This window comes from Ovis canadensis, chromosome 16 (assembly GCF_042477335.2).
Source record: "Ovis canadensis isolate MfBH-ARS-UI-01 breed Bighorn chromosome 16, ARS-UI_OviCan_v2, whole genome shotgun sequence".
Lineage (NCBI taxonomy): Eukaryota > Metazoa > Chordata > Mammalia > Artiodactyla > Bovidae > Ovis > Ovis canadensis.
In genome coordinates, this window is record NC_091260.1 from 82,565,604 (window position 1) to 82,580,566 (window position 14,963).

The following is a 14,963-nucleotide window of genomic DNA, read 5'->3' on the forward strand; positions in this document are numbered from 1 at the left end:
AGAGTCGGACACCACTTAGTGACCACACCACCACCACCAGCTGCCCATGGGGTAGCACAGAGTCAGACCCAACTGAAGTAGCTTAGCATGTGTGCATCAGAGAAAAAGCCTCCTAGACATGCCAGGGCAGGAGGGCTTTCTTAAATAGGTTCGATTTGAGGCCATTGCAGTAGCTGTTTAAACAGTCCTTGGTGTCCAACGGCTGAGGCTGAAAGAGGGATGGTAAGTGGGAGCTGCCCCAGACGGCTGGCCCACCTAGAACCCCTGAGAAAGGGGCCTGAACCTGTGTTGGACTCGCCGCCAGAACCCTCAGGGGCCTCCAGCCTGGGGGCCCTGCGTTCATCCAGATGCGTCCCTCTCACCGAACCTGCCCCGCTAGTTCCTCACCGAGGTCTCCAGCATCCCTAACTCCTCAGCGCCCAGGGAGGACCACTGCTGGCTAACAGGCCTCCGCCAGGGGGCCTGGGCATCAATAGCCCAGCCTGTGTACACAGTCCACCGCACACGGGGCACGTGACGACGAGCTCCCACGTGGCGTGAGGGCCAGGGCCCAACGCTGGTGGGCGTGGCCTCAGACCCACTGCCGCCCAAAGCGTGGGCACAGCATGGGGGGGCGCCTTCTAACCCTTTTTCTGCCCACGGTGTTATTCCTCTCCACATTCCAACAGAACTTATCCCTTTCTTGGGAAGAACTGCCTCATTTCAAGAGCGAAAATCTCACCAAACCAAACCAAACAAAAAAGTGTTCATGTGCCATTCTGCATACCTAAGCCCCTGGATTAAAATTCAAGTGTTAGGTTGAGAGTCAGAGATTCATTTAGTCAGTGGCTTCAGCAAATACAGCTTTCTTATGTTATCCTGACTGCGGGAAGCGGAAGAAACGCAGGGCCTATGATTAGTGTTTACATTAAAACCCGGGGAGCACACGGGGTAAGCCCTTCTCTCCTCACTGAGGCTCAGGCTAACCCAGGCCCAGGCCACGCTCACTTGATGGGTTTAAAGGGCTTTAAGTGAAGTGCAGTTTATATTGAATTTCTTTGTTTCTTGGTTTGAAGGTCCCTGAAGACGTGGCAACTACAAAGCAGCCCTGAAGAGCAGGAATGTTGGAACAGATGTTATTTAGGCATTTCCACATAATAAAGACTTCTAATAATCCCCAATGCCCAATTATCCCCACACTTATGCCAGAGTTTCCACTCCATGAATGATAAATGCAAGCAATATTGACTCGAATAAAACCACAATTATTTAGAACACAGGTGATACCCATCAAAGGAGACATCTAAACAATTGATGACCACATTTTTTTGGACACAGATTAACCAATAGCCCAACTTTGTACTTAACATAGAACCAATTAGTCAAGTAATAATTGCATGATAAAGGCTATGCTCTCTGAGGGGAAAAAAATCTGATATTTTCTGCAGATGCATCAAACTATATCATGATATTTTACAGGGAGCAGTGTTTGATAGTAGATCATGTTTCCATCCTTTGCACTATTCTGAAAATAATGATATACAGTTTTGGGGGAAAAATGTCATCTTTGCACAAATACTTTTGTTTTTTACACTAGAGGTCAAAGGTAATTGCAGGCATGGTCGGAAACGGAAGACGCGCCACTGGCATTTCTTTTTTAATAGTGAAAGTGCAACTGCAATCCACAGAGGTAACTTCTGATAAATTCCATCTTGGAAAATACACAAAACAAAGAAAACAGATTTCTCCACTTCCTCTAATAAACTTTCAAGACTTACACTTAACTCTGGGCCTTGATGTTAGTATAAAGTCCCAATTAATCGGAACTTGGAAGACCAAACCAAGCCTAGTTTAAGAATTCAATATTTTCATACCAAATGCAAGCAAAAACATCTACTGTGTATAAATTATGCACATTTCAAAAGGAGACAAATAACTCTTGGTGTCAAAAAAGCAGGTCTGATGGTTGAAGCTACCTACGTCAGAGCCATGGTCCTTCTGGAAGACACGCGGTAGAATTTAAGTGAGAAGACAGAAATTAATAGCCTTTTGTCTCCACTGCCTAGATGAAAGGACAGAGGAGTGAAGGAAAGAGCCTCTCAGGATTCACCACCCAAGGAGGGGTTGGGAGGAAAAAAGAACCAAGAGAGACGTGGTCACAGCTTTGGAGGAAGATGCCTCAAAGGGCTGCTTCATCTTCAAGGAGTCGCAGGAGGAGCTCCCAGCCCAGCCCAAGATGTTCCCCCGGGGGCGTCATCGGCAACCACTCACGCAGCCTGAGGGCCCCGCCCCCAAACTCCCAATCTATCCCTCTCCACCTCGCTCCCACCCTGGGAACCATAGATTCTTTCTCTAAGTGTGTGAGTCTGCTTCTATTTTGTAAATAAGTTCATTGGCATCATTTTTTATTATGCCTATGAGCAATATTCTATGATATCTCTATTTCTCTCTCTGACCTACTGCACTTAGTATGGCCATCTCTAGGTCCGCCCATGTTGCTACAAATGGCATCATTTCATTCTTTCTATGGCGGAGTAATATTCCATCGCATGCACGTACGGCGTCTTCTTCATCCGATCGTCCGCCGATGGACACTTACGTTGCTTCCGTCCTGGCTGCTGTGAACAGTGCTGCTGTGAACACTGGGGTGCATGTATTTTTTCAGACCATGTCTTTCTCCAAATATATGCCCAGGGGTGGGATTGCTGCGTTATAGGGTAGTTCTATTTTTAGTGTTTTAAGGACCCTCCGTGCTGTTCTGCGTAGTGGCTACACCGATTTTCACTTCCACCAGGGGTGTAGGAGGGTTTCCTTTCCTCCACGCCATCTCCAGCATTCCCTGTTTGTAGACTTTCTGCTGATGGCCATTCTGGCTGGTGTGAGGTAAGACCTCATCATAGCTTGGATCTGCATTTCTCTAATAATTAGCAATGTCAAGCATCTTGTCACGTGTCTGTGGTCATAGGTATGTCTTCTTTGGAGAGATGTCTACTTAGGTCTTCTGCCCATTTTTTTTTGATTGGGCTGTTTATTTTTTGGATATGGAGCCACACGAGCTAAACACCTTTAATTTTTAAGAGACTTAAAATCTTGTGAAACTCATTTCATGGAGCCAGGGAAGTTTCTACAAACCTCTAAGCAGCCTCATTCATTTCTGTGCCCAATCCCTCCCTCAGACAGCAGAATCTCCAAGGACCAACTCCCTTCTCTCCATCACTTTACAGCCTATTCCTACCACCTCACCCCCAGTGGCAGCCACCTCTAGATTTCATCTACTAGGGAAGCGGTCAGTATCAAACACACACACACCCAAGCTGCAGTTGGAGTGAAAAGCATCACTCTCAGGCTAAACATATTCAGTGAAATGCTGAACCTCTGGAACCCAAAAGACTGCTATGTAGGAAGAATTCGAGCTGTACAAAAGCCTTATTTTATAGTCAACACAAAATGTTACTTACCAAAAAAATCACAAAATAAAACTTGCTTTCTATAGCAACCCCACCTTTGAAAAACAAAACTGAAATAGATCTTGGAGACTAGCCCACTTAAAGGAAGCAATGAGTGGTTCAAAACAAGTGGCAACTTGCTCAAGAGTGCTCGGCCAGCTAATGCATAGCCAGAGCTCAGACAGAAATGCAACAAGGATGCTGCAGAGACGCTTGGAAACAGAGAGTGTGCTGCTCTTTCTATCTGGCTAAAAAGTGCTTCATTTTACCATCACTATATAGTGATACAAGGGCATGAGAGGAAAAAAGCATAAGCCAGTAATACTTTGTCCTCAGCTCTGCAGATGCTATCTGGCTAAGGCTAAGTAAAACGAGGAGGCTTATCATGATAATGTGCAATTCTTTAATCCCTCCATTAATTGTGATTTCACTCTTAATTCTGGATGAACAAATGGCTGTATTGTTGCAATATCTAAGTTTGAAGGCTCTCATGGATATTTATTAAATTAATGCAGCTCAAAATTCCCCTTTATGGCTTTCCTTTGCTTCCTCTGATCACAAAGTTAGAAATACACACCAGTGTAGAAAATTTTTAGAGCACAGCAATGCATGTGAATTGTGAATAAACCCTGTTCACTTTTGACACAGTTTTTTCTCAAGGTTTCTTTAAGTACTTCTTTATCTGATATATTTAGGTCACTTGAAAGCATAATATACCTGTGACATCTTACATGTTTAAACATTCTTTAAAAACATAGTTTAAATGACTTCATAGTAATTTATCAGCTGTATGTGCCCTAACTTAATTAATCATTTTTTTTCAGTTTAGTTTATTCTCAGTCTTTCTCTACTGTAAATAACACTGCAGTGAACATCTTTGTACGAAATATTGTACAACCAATATTCTTTAGAAGTGTCAAGTTTTGGAAGACAAGGACTGATGGTCCAACACAGATTTGTGAGTTAAGGAAGTGTGGCAAATGTAACTTGGAATCCTGGACTGGGTACTGGAGCGCAAATAGGGGTACAGGGAAAAACTGGCAAAATTTGAATAAGATCTGCAGTTTAATTAAAGGTACTGTAGCCATATTAATTTTGAGGACTTTATTAAGACTACGGTTGTGTGAATGCTAAAGTCAAAGGTATCTGGGGATGGGAACTATGGAACTTCTGTGCTATTTTCACAGCTTCCATGCCATCTAAAATTAATTCAAAATGAACATTTTAAAGTCATGATAAAGTGGCCCTGAGTTGACAGTGCACTCAAGATTGTGGCTGGAGTCATGAGTCCCTCTGGAGAAATACATCTTAAAAGCCTCAAGAATTTCCACAAAGTTCTAAGGATGATGAGTTCACAATTCAAAGAATAAACATAAAAATCAGAAGACATATGAGGAAACAAGGTGCCATGAACCAGACTCAGCCAAAAAAGGAAAGAACCAACCAACATATGATTCACCAAGTCTTCAAATGATTAACTTACCAGAATATATAGCAACGATGTTTAATAAGCGAAAAAGAGAGCATACTGAAAGCGTGAAAGGGACTTCCCTGGCAGTCCAGGGGTTAAGACTTTGTCTCCCAATTCAAGGGGTACAGGTCCCATCCCTGACTGGGGAGCTAGGATCTCAGAAGCTTCATAGCAAAACCCAAAACATAGAAAACATATAATGATACTAACGTAAGGCGAAATAGATGTTAAGGAGAAAGGCGATCCTAGTGCATAATTCACCCATAATGGATAAAACATTTAGTTCACTAGGAAGATACAGAAATTCTAATCTTGCATAAACTTAACTTTAGAGCTCCAAAATAAGGCCAAAAAAGTTGAATAAGTCAAATTGAAGCCTCTACCATTATAGTGAGAGATTATAATATACCTTTCCGAGCAATTGAAAAATCAAATTAAATCTGACCCCAAAAGTTCAATATGGATACAACTTGAACAGGAAATTAAATTTGAGCAGCATAACCCATTAGTCACAGGCTACCCAGCAAATACAAGCGTTTCTAAGAGCAATGCTGAACAAAGGCTAGAGCTGAAGATTACCTGGGTGTCCAGCAAGCAGGGTTAGCCTCAGTGACAAGAAGCCCGTGGAACTGGCAGTGGGTTCCAGTAGACCTCTGGGATAGAATAGAAGGTCCAGAAAGAGTTCTGCACACATATGGGGAAGAGATATGATCGATGTACCTTTAATTGTCAGTGGATTAATTAACTATTTAATCAGATGTCGCAAAACAGTTACCGATGTAGAGTAGCTAATCACTAATCACACAAAAGTCAGTTACGGATGACGTAATGCTGGAACTGAAAAAATTTAGGGGCGAAATAGACAGAATATCTTCATGACCTTAGTGTAGGAAATGATGTTTTAATAAAGAGAAAGAAAAAAACTGACATTTTAGAAGAACAAAAAGATCAATTAGGTTATGTTAAAATGGACAACTTCTGCAAAGCTCTATGCAAAATATAAGGGAATGGTGCCAAAAACTGACTGAAGATATTTACAGCATATACAACTAAAGGTCAGTGCCTGGATTTTGTAAGACTAGATACTGAATATAAACTTATTAAATGAAACAAAGAAATAAAAGAAAAATAAGCAAAAGATGTGAATGGGCACATCTTCCCGAAGAAATTTTTTTTTTTTTAATGAATATACGAAAAGGTAGTCAACACTAGGGAAATACAAAATAAACCCTCCAAGAGAAGTATTTACACAATCATCAGATGGGATCAACTAACATATCAGCTAATAGCAAGTGCTGGCAAAGATCGTGTAGCAATGGAACACTCCACGTGGAGGGTCTGAACACAAACACCTCCGTAACACCAGGTGGGATCCAGCCATTCAGTCCATCCACTCTACTCCTGGTCATATAATCCCTAGAGAAACTCTTATATCTGCTTTAGCGGACATGTGCAAGGTGCTCTCTAGAAGAATGTTTGTTGTAAGAAAAACAAAAACACATGCAACGTCAAAGGACAAGAGAATGGATAAAACGCAGCTTTGCATACGGAGTGAAAAAGACCGACCTGCAGCGCATACGGCAGAGCTCAGCATCCGAAACATAACGGGGAATGAGAAAGGCAGCCAAGAGGCCAAATAAGAAGGACTTTTATTTGCACAGAGTGAAAATATGCAGAAGTAAACAGGATGTGATTAAGGTGGCATCCACAGGGGAGAGGGCTATAGGGAACGGCAAGAATCGTACCACAAAGCTCAAGCTGGAACCTGGGATGTGGGCAAAGTAGGAGAAGCAACCCAGGAACCATCAATAGTGTTGGCTTTCCTATTTCTTAAACTGCAATATGGGCCCAAAGGTGTTTGCTTTACTCCCATTTCTTTGCATTATATTTATTCTTTTGACTATATGCTACATTTCAGTAAAGAAGTTAACAAAAAAGACATCCACCTATTACAGGTACGGAGCTCAATGCTGTGAGAGGAACAGAAAAACGGAAGTGAAATAATCAAGATGCTGTAAAGAAGTGAAAAAATAAAAAGTGAAAGCGTTAGACTCTCGGCCAAGTCAGACTCTTTGAGACCATACACCAGGCTCCTCTGTCCATGGGATTCTCCAAGCAAGAATACTGGAGTGGATTGCCATTCCCTTCTCCAGGGGATCTTCCTCACTGAGGGATCTAACCTGGGTCTCCCATGTTGCAAGCAGATTCTTTACCATCTGAGCCACCAAGGAAGCCTGATCAAGTCAGAAAAGGAAAACTAGCTCAGCGTAAAGAGTTTAAAAATGAATTTCACAGAAGTAGTCCAGGTTAAAGAGGGGTCCATGCAACCTGGAGAAAGCCAGGCATGATATGGAGGGCTGAGCATAGCAGGGCTGCAGACATGGGGTTGTGATCTTGAGCAAACACCGTCCCAGCCCAGGGCTGTTAATGGAGAAAGAGGCTCCTGGGCTCCCAGTGCCTGAAGTCCCCAGGGCAGAGGTGGCCGGGTTTCTCCAGTGCTTTTGAGGAGACAGGTCTCTCCAGGTGCTCTGCCTCTAACCCAGACAGAGCCTGGCTCAGCAATAAGCAAGGGGTCCCTTCCCAGCTGGAAAGAAGGGTGAAGCCATTTGACGGAGGAGAACTAGATCTGAGAAGAAGAGGAGACGTTTTTTCAGGACCGTTGACGGTTTGTCAGCCTCCTGACATTTTGTTAGCGCAGATTTCTCCAAGCGCCCTGCACAGAGCTGATGGTTGGCTTTTCAAAAGTCTCAAGGTTGCACAGGGCCGACTATTTATAGGGTGGCTATAACTGGTTCCCGCAAAGCTAAATGAGAGCATTGGTCTAATCTTTCTGCCCTGTATTTCCTCCTGCGACCTGAGGTCCACTGGTGAAAATCTATTAAAAGGTTTCCTGATAATAAAAAAAAAAAAAAGGAGACATTTCAGCTTGGTCAGAATTGAAACCCAGAGGGATAGCTTCAATTTCCGATGAGCCAGGATTGACAGAGCATCGCCTTGCAGCTGAGCTGCCAGGACTTCAGCCTTACTGCACCACAGGCCTGGTGAGAGCTCTCACTGGGCATCTCAAGGGGGCTAGCCCTAGACAGACGTGCATCCGAGACAGGTGTGGGGTTAGCACAGAGGGCGCCCAGATGAGCAGGTCACCCGCATCTGGATGCCGGATCCTCTTCTTCCTTCCCAGGCCCACACCAGAGGCAGGCCTCATGTGTGGGCTGGGGTGATGAGGACAAAGAACAGCACTGTCAAGACAGAAGCACCGTCAGACTCTGCCCTCGGTCTTGGGGAAAATCCTACTGTGCAAACCCCTCCGTTCATTTCAGGTAACAGCTACACGGAGAGCAGGGGAAGTTTCACACAGTAAAAACTCTCTGAAATCTGAAGGCTGACTTCTGTGGATAGCAGATCTTGGTAACAGCATGCGTGTTAGTCGCTCATTCAGTCGTGTCCGACTCTTTGCGACCCCCTGGACTGTAGCCCACCAGGCTCCTCTGTCCGTGGGATTCTCCAGGCAAGGATACTGGAGTGGTTAGCTACTCCCTTCTCCAGGGCATCTTCCTGAACCAGAGATGGGTCTCCCGCACTGCACACAGATTCTGTACCATCTGAGCCATGGGCTGCATTAAAGCGGTGGTTTTTAATGTGTTAAATTGCAGTCACAAATCGAGTCTTCATGCTCCTGCAGCTGAGTGAAGGGTCTCCAATTTTCAGCTGAGGAAGACCTGTGGGCTTCCTCTCTCCTTCCTTTCTGCCTTTCTCCCAGAAGACTAGAGTGCTGACTCATTCATCCTGGACAGAGGAGAAGCTGCTGGAGCTGATGGGTTGAGTTCATGTTCATGGGGGCCTCACCAGGCACAGAGACGCCTGAGTGATAAACTGCAGGCTTGCTCTGGGCATCAGCAAAGCTGCACACAGCACACTGGACCCGGCCCTGTGTAGGAGGAGTGTATGTGGATATAGGCAGATAATAGAATTTATCTTGGGTTTTAAAAGCGGAAGAACCCATCTAACGCAGTCATAAGTATTTCTATTTTTATGTTGTTGTTGCGTAGTCGCTAAGTTATGTCCTACTCCTTGCGACCCCATGGACTGCAGCCCACCTGGCTTTCCTGTCCTTCACTACCCCCCAGAGTTTGCTCAAACTCATGTCTATCAAGTCTGTGCTGCCATCCAACCATCTCATCCTCTGTCGTCCCCTTCTCCTCCTGCCTTGAATCTCTCCCAGCATCAGGGGCTTTTCCAATGAGTCGGCTCTTCACATCCAGTGGCCAAAGTATTGGAGTTTCAGCTTCAGCATCAGTCCTTTCAGTGAATATTCAGGACTTATTTCCTTTAGGATCGACTGGTTGGATCTCCTTGCAGTCCAAGGGACTCTCAAGAGTCTTCTCCAGCACCACAGTTCAGAAGCATCAATTCTCCAGTGCTCAGCCTTCTTTATGGCCCAATTGTCACATCCGTATGTGACCACTGGAAACACTACAGCTTTGACTATGTGGACCTTTGTCAGCAAAGAGCTGTCTCTGTTTTTTCAATATGCTGTCTAGGTTTGGGTGAGCTTTTCTACCAAGGAGCAAGCATCACCAGCTTCAGGTCTTCGAGACCTGACATGATTTCTAGTAAAATCAGCAGCCTGGCTCCAGTGCTGCCTGACCCAAGGGCACCATATTCAGGATGATCCTTCCTTCTCTGCAAAATTCCACCTGCTGCCAACCACCCAAGGGAACCAATACAGCTGAGAGAGAGTCCTAGGGCAAGACAGAGGCAGACAGAGAGAGAGAGAGAGAGTCCTAGGGCAAGACAGAGGCAGACAGAGAGAGAGAGAGAGTCCTAGGGCAAGACAGAGGCAGGCAGAGAGAGAGAGAGAGTCCCGTGAAGGTAAACCAACCAAAGACCACCTATGACTTCAAACATCCACTGTGCATCCCATGGGCCAGCCTCCAGCTCCTGGGTGAGCTGTTTATGTGCATCACTGGCTTCGCTCTCACAGTAGCCTGTGTGGTGACCATCAGTCCAATTTACAGACAAGAAAACTGGTAAGCTGGGAACAAAGGTTATATGCCCCGCAGTCACCCAGCCAGCAAGTGACAGCTATAATGAAAATGGTGACTGGATGACTTGAGAACTACCTGTGATCAGACGTGAATTCCCTGCAACACAGCCTCAATTAAAAGGCCTCCCTCTCGCACATGAGAATGACTTCTGGCTAGTCAAAACAAGAATCGCATTAGGCCCCGTTGTTCCAGACGTTACAAGTCATCTTGAATCAATTCTCCACGATACAAAATTAAAACAAGTGTCATTTATCAACCAAAGTGAGACTAAAACAACTCTTGTCCTGCCAACATTAACTTGGAAAAAAAAAAATAACCTTACTGTTATAAAGATTCTAAGACCATTTCTTGAGCTTAGAACAGGAAAGGAAAATAAAATTAAGAGGGAAAACTAACAAGAGTTCCCTGGGATCATTAAAATGCAAAATAATTCTCTTGCCCTCTGCCCCCTGCAAACCAGACTGCTGTTGACTCTCCCATTATGTCAACAGACTTGAGGCTCAATTAAAAAGCCATCAGCCAACCTCCCAGGGAGCAACCAGAGTCCCCCAGCAAGGCCAGGACCCTCTAATGCCTGGGCCTGGAGAGAACCCAGAGGGAAGGGAACCCAGAAGTGTCAGGAGAGGAGAAAGAACGTGGTTGCTCCAAACAAGCTCTTGACCTGGTGGCATCCCTGAGGCCCTCCTGGTCACTGATGCCCATGACACTCAGACTTCATGTCAGAAGGGCTCTCTGCATTCATGGGCAGTGAATCACAAGCCCCGACCTCAGCTAGGGACGCACAGAGGACAGCACCCTGCCCAACGAGTGGTGCGGACCACCGCGTTGTTCAGTCTCTCAGTCGGCTCCAGCTCTTTGCAGCCCCATGGACTGCAGCACACCAGGCTTCCCTGTCCTTCACTATCTCCTGGAGCTGGCTCATACTCAAGTCCACTGAGTCAATGATGCCCTCCAACCATCTCATCCTCTGTCGTCCCTTTCTCCTCTTGTCCTCAATCTTTCCCAGCATCTGGGTCTTTTCCAGCGAGTCAGCTCTTTTCATCCACTGGCCGAAGGATTGGAACCTCAGCTTCAGCATCAGTCTTTCCAATGAATATTCGGGGTTGATTTCCTTTTGGATTGACTGGTCTGATCTCCTTGCAGTCCAAGGGACTCTCAAGAGTCTTCTCCAGAACCAGAGTTCGAGCATCTCAAATGCTTCCCAGATGAACGCTCAGGGCATTAACACCTCAGTAAGTAAGCTGCCCACCGTGTGGATGAGGCCTTCAGTGCGCTAGACTCGTTCCAAACATTCCTTGTGCCTAATGCATGCAAGGAGGCTTTTAAGACGCTCATTCTGAGCCAGGCACCTTGATAAAAGCATTTGCAAGAGTTCTCACCCATCCTCACAACATCGACTATGGTATGTGTTCATGTGTACTCCAACTCACAGATGAAGACACAGGTTTGCAGGAGCTCAGGACCTGCCTCCACCTACTGAATGGTAAAGTCTGTGCATCCCACCAGAATCCAACCGCGTCTTCACCCCCCAAACGGTTCATAGGCTGATGAAAGCTGAGCCGCCGCAATTGGTTTAAATATCTTTCAAAGTTTTCTGAATGCAAGTTGCTTTATTGGTGCATTTTAATCTCAGCTGGTTTTCATTTCACATTCTCCCCTTGAAGACAAGAGACCCACGAAAAGCCAAACGGTTCTCATATCTGGAAACACTTGAAAGGACGAGATGGGTGATGTCACCAGGCCTCTCTCTGATGGATTAAGTGACCAGGAGAGAGAACAGCCACGGGGGTGGGGATCCGGGAGCTGCTCTGAACAGCACCCCGTCTGAGATTTGGGGCGAACGCCCCTGTGTCCATCAAAGCCCCCTGCCCCTACGTGTCTCAGACCAATGGCACCAGGACCCAGAAGTCCCGTGCACGGGCCCCTCTGCAGCTGAGGTCAAGGAAGTTGCATCTGAGCCCCTGCCCAGTAAGAGTAAAGAGACAGTACTCACCACGCCAGGCTGCTGGGGTCGGATGAAAGCCCCAGCTGTGGACTCTTTTGCTCTTCTCATATTCCTGTGGTGATTTAGTGGCCCCCGTCGTGTCTGACTCTTTGAGACCCTATGGACTGTAGCCCCCCGCTCCTCTGTCCACGGAGTTCTCTAGGTAAGGATACTGCAGCGGGTCGCTGTTTCCTCCTCCAAGGGATCTTCCCAACCCACATCTCCCTTGTTGGCAGGAGGATTCTTTACCACTGAGCCACCAGGGTAGCCAGTCTTCATATCCCTAAAGCATCATTTACCACAAGGAACAAAACCAAATAAAGAACTTCAAATGTAAAGCAATCAACTAACTCTATGAAAGAGAACAAATCTTTTTTTTCCCCTTAAGACCAGCAGTTTGGAAGTAAAATTTCCATTTGTGTCTCTAATAATTCATAGACGTGGATTACAGAAACGGAAGAAAATACGTTCAGTAGAGGTTAGTGGGCGATTGAGAGAGGGAAAAAAAAAGAAAAACTGATTGAACAATATTCCATCTCACCCGAAGAGAAAGTGTGAATTCAGTGGGTATCTTGAAACTTTGCCCCATGTAGCATAACTGTGACCTCAAATAAAACTGATCATTTCAGGGCGCGTGTCTACCCTGCTTCCTGGAGCCATTTTTGGTGAGTAAACTAAGGACCCTAAGGTAAAGGGATATTTGAATTGATTGATTGACTGAGTGAAAGGCTGTGGGTGGAAAATAGAAACTTGGAAGGAAAGAACAGAGGAGGCAGGGAGGGACAAGGGAAGGTACTAATAACTCCCAGATAATCATATGGTTGCTGGTTACTTGCTAAGTCATGTCCGACTCTTACGACCCCACAGGCTGTAGCCAACCAGGCTCCTCAGTTCATGGGATTTCTCAGGCAAGAATATTGGACTGAGTTGCTGTTTCTTCTCTAGGGGACCTTCCCCACCCAGGGATCAAACCCGTGTCTGCTCCTACATTGTAGGCACATTCTTTACCACTGAGTCACAGGGGAATCCCCAAGATAACCACATATATCAACACAGGAAAAGCAGTGTTCAGACTGAAGACCGCAAGCATCCTTGTTTGACAGCCCCAGTGGTCCTGCTTCATCAAAACACACATGGTCACGGTGGGAACAGATCAAGACGGTGGAGGGGGGAGGCTGGGTGTGCTCCCCTCAGGAGCACAGCAAAACGACACCATCACAGAGAGCCACTCTCTCCGAAATCGACCTGGGAGCTAGCAGAAGCTCCTCTATGGCCAAGCCTGTAAAGAAAGATCCACAAGGCATCAGGCAGGAGGGAGGCGAAGCCATCTGCCTGGGTGCTGTGCCCCCAGCAGGGACACAGGCCAGGAGGAGGCTGTCACAGGTGCGGGGTCCTCCCTGGGGAATGAGGGGCATAATGAGTACTAAGCCCAGGGCCCAAGAGCAGGAGGACAAGACCCCTCCCTTCACTGGTTTGCAGACCAGTGGGGTTTGTCAGAGGGGTGCAAGACCCCAAGAGACCGCTCAGGGTTGCCTGCTCCCAGTCACAGAAGGTTGCAAACCGCTGGGGGCTCGGGCTGGCCTTCAGAACCTGGAGATCTGCATTTCTCCCAGCTCCGACACTGTGGCCCAGACCCTTTGGTGAGACTGCCGGGCGTTCGGCTGCCCTCGGGGCTCAGGAGCAGGGTATACTACATGGGACGGCAGGTCTTCTCTGCGCTCTTGGAAACACCAAATCAGAACACAGTTAGGGACCTGGCCCCCAGGGGCTGGTGGGGGGCGGTGGGCCAAGTCAAATGAGGAGAACGTGTTTCTAAACTCCGCAATCCACTTCCTGTTTCTCCAGCACAGCAGAGGGGCTGGGCTTGCACTGAAGTTCAGAGACACAGACACACACTCGGTGAGTGTTATGTTCAAGAACAGACAGAACCTCGGCGTGGGGCCCAGCAACCTCTCAGAGGGGTGGAGCAGCCAGCGCAGGGAGCAATGATGCTCAGGGTTCAAATCCCCCTCAGCCTCTCACTGGCTGCCCAACCATGAGAACGCCCCTCAGCTTCTCTGAGCCTCCACTTTCTCATCTGAGAGTGGAGGTTATTATAATCCTTCCCTCCAAGCTTGCCTTGAGGCTCATCTAAGAAGAAATATAAAAACTCCTGTGACAGTGGCCGATTTTACGTTCTTAGAGTGCAAAATCGCTGTGGACAGTGACTGCAGCCAGGCTTCCCTGGTAGCTCAGCTGGTAAACAATCTGCCTGCAAAGCAAGAGACCCCAGTTCAATTCCTTGGTCAGGAAGATCCGCTGGAGAAGGCATAGGCTACCCACTCCAGTATTCTTGGGCTTCCCTGGTGGCTCAGGTGGTAAAGAATCTGCCTGCAATGCAGGGGACCTGGGTTCAGTCCCTGCATTGGGAAGATCCCCTGGAGAAAGGAAAGGCTACCCACGCCAGTATTCTAGCTGGAGAATTCCATGGATGCGTAGTCCATGGCGTCGCAAACAGTCTGACACGATTGAGTGACTTCCACTTTCAGTGACTGCCGCCATGAAACTAAAAGACACCTGCTTCTTGGAAGAAAAGCTATGATAAACCTGGATAGTGTATTAGAAACCAGAGACATCACTTTGCTGATAAACATCCATATAGTCAGTTCAGTTGCTCAGTCGTATCCAACTCTGCAACCCCATGGACTGCAGCACTCCAGGCCTCCCTGTCCATCACCAGCTCCCTGAGTTTATTCAAATTCATGTCCACTGAGTCAGTGATACCATCCAACCATCTCATCCTCTCTCGTCCCTTCTCCTCCTGGCTTTGATCTTTCCCAGCATCAGGGTCTTTTCCAATGAGTCAGTTCTTCACATCAGGTGGCCAAAGGATTGGAATCTCAGCTTCAGCATCAGTCCTTCCAATGAAGATTCAGAGTTGATTTCCTTTAGGATGTACTGGTTTGATCTCCTTGCAGTCCAAGGGACTCTCAAGAGTCTTCTCCAACACCACAGTTCAAAAGCATCAATTCTTTGGCGCTCAGCTTTCTTTATGG